Genomic DNA, 10207 nt, shown 5'->3' on the forward strand with positions numbered 1-10207 from the left:
TCACCTCAATGCCAAGGTTGTAGGAGAACATGCCGAGATCACTCATTCAAAAATGAGCTGCCATCTCGCACTTGAAGCTGTCGATGTCCTTCACATGCGTGCTGGTGACGATTAAGTCGTCCACATACACGCCGACAATGAGCTCCTCCTTCCCCCATCACCGCATGTAGAGTGTGTGCTTGGTTGTGCACCTGCGTGAACCCAAGCTCACCCAGCATAGCGTCAAGCTTGGCATTCCACGCTCGCGAGGCCTGTCGTAGCCCATAGAGCGCCTTGCGCAGTCAGGAGCACCCTGTGCATCGCTCCCTTGATGGTGAAATCTAAAGGTTGCCTGAGAAAGACTGTCTCCACTAGCTTGTCATTAAGGACGGCCAATTTTATGTCCAGGTGATGGACGCGCTAGTCCTTCACTGCTACCAAAGCTAGTAGCAGTTCGGATAGACTCCATGTGCACTATGGCTCAAATACTTCCTCGAAGTCGATGCCCTCATGCTGGACAAAACCTTGGGCGACGAGGTGCGCCTTGTGCTTGACAATGGTGCCGTGCTCATGCCGCTTGACCTTGTACACCCACTTCAGGCCAATCGGACAACATCCTTGGAGGTGGATCGATGAGCTCCTAAGTCTTATTTTCCTCGTTCGACTTTATCTCCTCCAGCATCGCCTGTTGCCAATTTGCTTCGCGCTCGGATAGCGTGAACATGGGTACACTGACGAGAAGCAGCTCTAGGTCATTGAGCAGTCGATCTGCCAGGCCTAAGGACCCTATGCAACCGACGATGTCATCTAGCCTATGGAACCGCACCTCCTCACCGTCGTGGAAGGCTTCCATGAACTCAGTGATGTTGCTTGGAGATGAGGCGAACTCGATCGACATCGATGGAGTCCCCTGTTCTACTAGAGTGGTCAGCACAACTGCCTAGAGTGCTTGGCACTACTCTTGGACCTGCTCGTCACCACTTCTAGAGTGGTTGGCACCACTACAGGAGTGCTCGACACCAGTTTTGGACTGGTCGGTGTGGGGGGTACGACCTCGGATACCCACAATAGACCACATGGGTTGTGCCTATAGGGGTGTCCTAGCCCATAAGAAGAAGCCTTGCGAGGCATGACTCTGCTCGGCGCCTTCTGTAAGACATCAGGAAGATATCCTAAAGATACTACGAGATCTGTTAGGATATGTATGATCCCAAGATTCCTGTAATCAGTTATTACTTTCTGGTTATCTCTTAGATCTAACCGACTTATAACCCTACCTCTCGGACTATATAAGGCGGACAGGGACCCCCCTCTAAATTCATGGCATATCATATGATAGCTAATACAAACCAATAGACCATAGGAGTAAGGTATTACGTCATACTAACGGCCTGAACCTGTCTAACTCGTGTGTCTCTGTTGCCTACTTGTTCTTGATCTCGTGCTCCTTCTACCGATCAATCTACCTTCGTGGGATGCCCCTCGGAGGACTATCGACGATATTCTATCGATAGTTGGCGCGCTAGGTAGGGGCTAGCATGTTGTTTCCTCATCGAACAAGATGGCTTTTTCTGCAGGCTCTTTATCCCTCCCATAGCCTAGCCAAATCTTTATGGTCAGGATCCATCTCATGGGTCATCAACGCCGATGGAGTCGAAGAGCTCCTCAAGCCGGTGTAGATCCACTCTGTGCCGACCACCCTCGCACCTACAACTACTGATCCGATCTTGGATCCACTTCTAAGGTCACCTTCATCAATGACTCGCCGTTCGCTTCCAAGTTACTAGAGGAGGCACATCAACAATAATGATCTGATCGAATCCATCGATCGGGTCAGCCTAAAGTCGTCGATTGCCTCTCCATTGCCGAATCAGCTCTAGACACTTTCGTTCGGCACTGACCACTCTCTGATCTAGATCTATCAGAAGCTGCTCGGCAAACTCTGGGGGTTACGGCCCTACCCTTCGAACTCACCAACACCGCCACCATGTACCAAGATGCCCTGAGGACCAAATTCACCGACCAGGTGGGGGATATCCATCCTCTCGCCGACCAGATTGCCGACCAGCTCCCATCGACGGTCAACATGCTACACGCCAGTCGATGCCCCAGAGCATCCCTCCAAACCATCTTGGAGGAAAGTCTGGACTCTGAATCTCAGGGCTCCATAGAGACCCTCACCGAAACCTTCATCGAGCAACCTCCTCTCCCATCTTTTTGGGGTGGTGCGATCTTCAATGTCAGCATCGACAGCCCTCCTCGGAACGGCGAAATCGAGGAGGAGCGCGCTGCTTGGGAGAACCGAAACGTCAACCACGCGCAGCAGCGAGAAAACGAGGCAGCCATCGCAAGGGCCGAGGCTGCTCGGAATAATTGGCTTGACTCTCAAGGAAGACCGCTCCCGCTCTACCGCGACCTCGATGAAGAATTTCTCCACGTCGACGGCCATGACGTCTTCAAGACTTGAAGCACCAATTTGGCAGTAGCCACCAATGAGCTCGCTCGTTTCCCTCAAACACCCGAGCTCGCCAAGATCGCCGCCATGCTTAAAGCGGCTCACTGTCAGGTCAATGAGATCCACGAGGATCAGAGACCTTCATGCTCTACAAGCACAATTCATCGATCAGCTGTGCTAAGGTCCAATCGCCGCCCAAGTCAAAGCCGTTTCGCCACCCAGTCGTTACCTCTCCAAGGGGGACCCGGGGGGCATCACGCCGAACACCATCGCCAACACGACCAGGAGGTCGAACAAGATGCTAGAGTACATCTTAGCAACCTTCAGGATGCACGGCGGCGTATCGAGCACCGTCGCTTTGGTCGCCATGAAGACGAAGTATGTCACCGCTAGGACTACGAAAGGGAGTACGACAACTCGAACTCAGCCCTCGAGCCTATCCCCAACCACAACGCCACAGATTACGGTGTCGACAATCCTGAGGGGGCTCTGGCTTTCACAAGGGCATTCCGAACGCTTCGATGGCCCCATGGATTTAAGATCACTGGGGTCGAGCCCTATGAAGGAAGAATGAACCCAACTTAGTGGCTGCAGGCTTATGCCACTGTCGTCTATGCCATGGGAGGAGACACCAGCGTTATGGAAAATTATCTCCCCATCATGCTCATGCCACCCGCCATGAGTTGGTTCACCAGCCTTGCACCGGACTCCATCGGCTCATGGGAAGAGTTGAAGAAAGTCTTCACCGACAACTATATGGCCACGTGTACTCGACCCGGCACAATGCATGATCTCAGCCGCATCAACCAGAAGCCATCCGAGCTCCTCTACAGCTACATCCGACGTTTCTCCGAGATGAGGAACTCTATCCCCAACATCACGGAAGCTGAAGTCATCACCGCCTTTATCTAAGGACTCCACCATCGCGAGCTTCGCTCCAAATTCAACCATAAGCCTGCCAACCGGTATTCGGCTGAAATGATAACTACCGCCAACCAGTACGCCGATGCAGAGGAAGCCGAGGTGTGCTTCAACAAGGATGCAGGCACTCAGCGACCATGTCACCGATACGACGATCGCCCCGATGACTGACGTCATAATGACCGCCGCCTTGGTGACCAGTAGCTATCATCGCGATAGCGGCCGTGATCGAACAAGAGGACACAGGCCTAGCCAAAATTGCCGCCGCCGGCCTAGAACACATCTCCACTGCCGCTAGTCAACCTCGCGCCAAGCATAACTGTGATGAGCAATACCAAAAGATACTCAACGGCCCGTGCCCTCTTCACAAGAACGCCAAACACAAGATGAAGGACTGCATTGGTCTAGCCAAGGAGTTCTAGGACAAGAGGCTCGATGATGACGCCAACAATGGAATAGGAGGTCACCGACCACCTAGGAACGACAACAACGCCTTTTAGGACCACGATAAGGTGGTCGCCACCATCTTTGGGAGCCTCGCCTCCACTGAGAGTCGAAGGGAACAGAAGCTTGCTGCTCGATGAGCGCTCGCCGTCGCTTCAGAAGAAACTACCGCCGACCCTAGCTATTGCCCATGGTCTGAGATCCCCATCACCTTCAGTAGGGCCGACCAGTGGGCAGACATACCATATATATGGTGTTTCCCCCCGTCCTCGATGCAACCATCCAGAAGGTGCTATTTAGAAAAGTCCTTGTTGATGGTGACAGTGCTTTGAACCTACTTTTCGCTGGAGCCCTAAGAGAGTTGGGCCTCGCGATATCAGATCTCACACCCTCAGACTCCTCCTTCTGGGGTGTGGTGCCTAGAAGGGCATCTAGGCCACTTGGAGAGATCACCCTGCCAGTACAGTTCGGCACGGCAAGCAACTACCGCATCGAGCATATCAACTTCTATGTCGCCGACTTCGACACCGCCTACCACGCCATACTTGGCCGGACAGCTCTGGCCAAATTCATGGCCATACCGCACTATGCGTATCTGGTGTTGAAGATGCCTTCACTTGTAGGAGTCCTAGCTCTGTGGGCCAACCTTTCCGTCGCCTACGCCTACAAGACAGAGAGTCTCACCCTTGCCGAAGCCACTGACCTCTCCACCCAGATAGTGAAAGCTCTAGTTTGGTTTTGGTGAATTGATGAAACCCTAAGTGCTAACCTAGTTCATCAAGTGATCATAAGATAGGTAGCACACTTTAAGTAGAGAAGCAAATGAAGATCAGAACATGACAATGGTGATAGCATAGAGATGATCAAGGGCTTAAACTTGAAGAGAAGAAAGAGAAAAACAAAAAGCTCAAGGCAAAGGTATAACTTGTAGGAGCTATTTTGTTTTAGTGATCAAGACACTTAGAGAGTGTGATCACATTTAGGTTTGATAGTCGTACTATTAAGAGGGGTGAAACTCGTATCGGAATGCGGTTATCAAAGTGCCACTAGATCCTCTAACTCATTGCATATGCATTTAGGATCTAGTGGAGTGCTAACACCCTTGATAATATTTATGAAAATATGCTAACACATGTGCACAAGGTGTTTGTAGGGTTGAGATGGGTTTGGGTCCCTTGCGTCGAATGCAAATTCTTGGTGGTTGGCACATTGGAGCAAGGGTGGAGAAGATAGAAGTGAGAACAGAGCTATTGCCAGCGTCGGTCCAGTGACCGGACGCTGAATCCAGAAGCACCGAATGTTGACTGCCTGCGTCTAGTCACGTTGACTATCAGTACAGTGGCTAGGGTTTACCACCAGACACTGGCTATGTCCGGTCGAGGTGGACCGGACGCATCTGGTCAAGGAAAACCAGGTTTCGACCCTTACTGTACTCGACCGGACGCTGAGGTTCCAGCGTCCGGTCAGTTTTAACCGGACACGTCCGGTTGAGGTCGGTACCTTACTAGAAATGACCGGACACTGGGGGTTCAGCGACTGGTCAGTTGAAGCTGCTGCGTCTAGTCAGCGTCATAGCCGTTGGAATCTGACGAACAGCATTTGAAGGCGATGACACGTGGCGTCCATCTGTGGACCGGATGCTGAGTCTAGGGTCCGGTCAGAGCGCAGAGTACCCAGTGAAGGGGTACAATGGCTCTATTTTCGTGGGGGCTTCTATTTAAGCCCCATGGCCGGCTGTGGCTAACATCTTTGGCCATTTTCATTGACATAGCAACCTTGTGAGCCTAGCCAAAGTCCTCCCACTCATCTACATCATTGATTCATCATCATAGTGAGATTGGGAGTGATCCAAGTACATTGCTTGAGTGATTGCATCTAAAGGCACTTGGTGTTCGTGTTTCGCTGTGGATTTCGCTTGTTACTCTTGGTGGTTGCCGCCACCTAGACGGCTTGGAGCAGCGAGGATTGTCGAGCGGAGGTGGTGATTGTCTCCGGCTCCGATCGTGGTGATTGTGAGAGGTTCTTGACCTTTCCCCGGTGGAGAGCCAAAAGGTACTTTAGTGAATTGCTCGTGGCTTGTGTGATCCTCATCTTGTGTTGGTTGTGCGGCACCCTATTGAGGGTTTGGCATGTGAAGCCAATTAGTGCGTGAACCTCCAAGTGAGTGAATCGCCACAACGAGGAGTAGCTTGCCGGCAAGCAAGTGAACCTCGGTAAAAATCATTGTGTTCATCATTGATTCCAAGGTGATTGGTCTTCATTGTTATTCATCCTTGTGATTGATTGGTTCACTCCTCTACACGGCGGTATAACTATCTTGATCACTCTCTTTACATTATTGCAAACTAGTTGACAAGCTCTTTAGTGTAACTAGTTGTGAGAGCTTGCTTGCTTGGTTGGTGTGGCTCTTTAGTTAGCCTTTGAGAGCACACTAACATAAGGTAGTGTCATTGCTCTTGTGTGAATTGACACTATCTAAACTAGAATTGTGGTAGGTGGCTTGCATTTTGAGTAGGCTAGCGCAATACTTGCTTCGTCCTCATAATTGTCTAACCATTTGGTTAAGTGTTGTTGTAGATTTTTTTATTAGGCTATTCACCCCCCTCTAGCCATTAGGACCTTTCAGATAGCTAGCGTGGTCACCAAAGCCAAGACAGTACCCGCCGAGGACATGGAGATTCTAGAGCTAGAGCTTCCCCGCGCCTCCGCCAAGTCCAAGGAAATCAAGGAGGTCGGCCTCGGCCTCAATGACGCTTCCAAGACCATGAAGATTGGGGCTCACCTTGACCCCAAATTGGAAAGCGCACTCATCTCCTTCCTACATGCCAACGCCGATATGTTTGCTTGGAAACCTGCAGACATGCCGGGGGTACCACGAGAGAAGATCAAGCACTCCTTGAATGTCTCGCCGACCGCCAAACCGATCAAGCAGAAACTTCGCTGATTCGTGCTAGACAAGAAGGAGGCTATTAGGGTAGAAATAAAATAGCTCTTAGCTGCCGGGTTTATAAAAGAAGTGTATCATCCAGATTGGTTAGCAAACCCTATTCTCAATCGAAAAAAGAATAAAGAATGGAGAATATGCGTTGATTATACTGATCTTAACAAACACTGCCCTAAAGACCCCTTCGGCTTGCCTCGGATAGATGACATTGTAGACTCTACCGCCGGCTACGAACTACTCTCTTTCCTTGACTATTACTCCAGCTATCATCAGATCTCCCTCAAGGAAGAAGACCAGATAAAGACGTCATTCATTACACCTTTCGGTGCATACTGCTACAAAACTATGTCCTTCGGACTCAAGAACGTTGGGGCTACCTATCAAAGGGCCATTCAGATGTGCCTCGACCAGCAGATCAGCCACAACGTCAAAGCCTACATCGATGATGTGGTCGTCAAAACCAAGACAGTCGACAACCTTATCGCCGACCTCGAAGAAACTTTTGCCAATTTGAACAAGTACCGATGGAAGTTGAACCCTTCAAAGTGCATCTTTGGAGTTCCATCCGATATACTACTGGGCTACATCGTCAGTGCTTGAGGCATCGAGCCTAATCTAGACAAGGTCTCCGCCATCACCAATATGAAACGGCCAACATGTGTCAAGGATATACAAAAGCTTACAAGTTGTATGGCTGCTTTAAGTCGCTTTATATCATGCCTCAGCGAAAAAGGGCTACCCTTCTTCAAGCTCCTCAAGGCCTCTGAGCACTTTTCTAGGTCGGAGGAGGCAAACTCAGCTTTCGAGCAGCTCAAGTTGTTCTTGACAAAGCCATCGATCATGACAGCGCCAAGGCCAGATGAGACTCTGCTCATATACATCGCCGCCACTTCTCACGTCATGAGTACAGCTATCATTGTCGAACGCGAGGAAGATGGGCACGCTTACAAGGTGCAACGTCCGATCTACTTTATCAGTGAAGTACTCAATGAGCCAAAAACTCGTTATCCTCAGGTACAAAAGCTGTTATACGTAATTCTGATTACGTTGCGCAAGCTCCGGCATTACTTCGAATACTACAAGATCGCCGTGGTCACTGAGTTTCCCCTGGGGGACATTCTTTCGCAACAAAGAAGCCAATGGCCGCATCATTAAATGGGATGTTGAGCTCGGCACCTATTCCATTGAATTCAGAAGCAGCCCTACCATTAAGTCATAGGCGCTCGCTGACTTCAGTCGTTGAATGGACCAAGATCCAAGAGCCCATCGCCGCCGCTTGCCCCGAGCATTGGGTGATGTACTTTGACGGCGCCCTTAACATCAATGGTGCTGGTGTGGGCATTCTGTTCATTACACCGACCACGGATAAGCTATGTTACATTCTTTGGATACACTTCCCGGCCTCCAACAATGCCACAGAATATGAAGCATGTCTCCATGGTCTATGTATAGCCGTCGCGCTCAGCATCAAACGCCTCATGGTATATGGAGACTCCGCGTTGGTTATCAACCATCTCAACAAAGACTAGTCATGTTCCAGTGAGAAGATGAACGCATATTGCACCAAAATCAGGAAGCTTGAAGGGAAGTTCTACGGTATCGAGTACCACCATGTGGTACGAGATCAAAATCAATCAGCCGACCAACTCTCAAAAATAGGTTCGTCTCGCATCATGGTTCCACCGGGGGTCTTTGTGCAAGATCTCCTGGTGCCATCCATTAAAAAAGAAAAGGAAGTTGAGGAGGTTCCCCCTGCCGAGTAGTTGGTACTTGCGGTGCCTTTGTCGGATCGCCGATTGGAGGGAGCAGTTCATCAAGTACCTCACCAACTCTGAAGTACCCGCCGACAAAATCGACATCGAACACCTAATCCACCAAAGTAAGCACTACGTGTTGGTAGATGGTAACTTGATGAGGAAGAGTGCCAAGGAAGGGGTATTGCAGAAGTGCGTCCCTCAAGATGAAGGAGTGAAGCTGCTTTACGAAATTCATTCTGGTTCCTGTGGCAATCACGTGGCTTCGAGAAACCTGGTTGGCAAAGCTTTCTGAGCTGGCTTCTACTGGCCCACAGCCATCTCCGATGCAGAAGACCTCGTCCGGTGATGTGAAGGATGTCAGTTCTTCACCAAGCAAATACACATACTGGCACAGGAACTACAGACCATCCCAACTTCTTGGCCTTTCGCATGCTGGGGACTGGACATGATTGGGCCTTTCAAGCCAACGCCAAGAGGTTTTAGGTATGTATACGTCGCCATTAATAAGTTCTCCAAGTGGATCGAGTACAAACTGCTCATCTCAGCTACTGCAAAGAAAGCAGTCGACCTCTTTGAAGATATAATACACAGGTTCGGTCTCCCGAACAGCATTATCACCGACCTCGGAACCACGTTTATAGGCCATCATTTTTGGGACTTCTGTGAAGACCGGTGCATCTCCGTTAAATACGTTTCCGTTGCTCATCCTAGAGCTAATGGCCAGGTTGAGCAGGCTAATGGTATGATCCTTGATGCCCTCAAAAAAAGGCTATATCAGAAAGAAGAAAAGCATCCGGGCAGATGGCTCAAAGAGCTACCGGCTGTGGTCTAGGGACTGTGCACTCAAGCTAGTCGCAGTACCGGTGTGTCTCCATATTTTTTGGTCTATGGCTCGAAGGCCATATTACCAGTAGATGTTGCCTTCTGAGCACCCAGGGTGGAAAATTATGTTGAAGAGCAAGCCATGGCTGTTCGGACAGAGGACATTGACCGAGCCGAGGAAGAACACCTAATCACCTTGCGTCCGCACAGCCAAGAATCTAGAAGATCTGCGAAGGTACTATAACCACAACGTAAAAGGTCGTTCATTCACCGTCGGCAACCTCGTTCTCCACAGAAAACAAAAGACTGAAGGGTTGCACAAGCTTTCTTCCCCTTGGGAAGGGCCCTACGTCGTCAAAGAGGTCACCTGACTAGGATCTTATTGCTTATGTGACTTAGATGGGATTGATGTTCCAAACTCATGGCACATCGAGCACCTTATATGTTTCTACCCTTGAAATGCTCCAGATATGTAATCTCCATTTTATGATGAATAAAGTTTTGGTCTCCATAATTTATCTCCATTTTTTCCCCTTTAACTTTCGATCTCCGCGTACGGTCGCCGAAGCGTTATGATACTCCATAACGCTCCAAAATCGCCGAACAGTTTTCTCCAAAATCGCCGAATGGTTTTCTCCAAAATCGCCGAACGATTTCTCCAAATCGCCGACCACAATTTTGCCGAATAAAGTTCTCCAAATCTCCAAAATCTCCGAACAGTTCTCTCCAAAATCGCCGAACAATTTCTCCAAATCGCCGACCACGATTTCACCGAATAAAGTTCTCCAAATCTCCGAACGGTTCTCTCCAAAAAACGCCGAACGTTTTCTCCAAAACGCTGACACATTTTCACCAAAAAACGCCGAATAATTTTTCTCCAAACAT

This window comes from Miscanthus floridulus, chromosome 6 (assembly GCF_019320115.1).
Source record: "Miscanthus floridulus cultivar M001 chromosome 6, ASM1932011v1, whole genome shotgun sequence".
Taxonomy (NCBI): Eukaryota; Viridiplantae; Streptophyta; class Magnoliopsida; order Poales; family Poaceae; genus Miscanthus; species Miscanthus floridulus.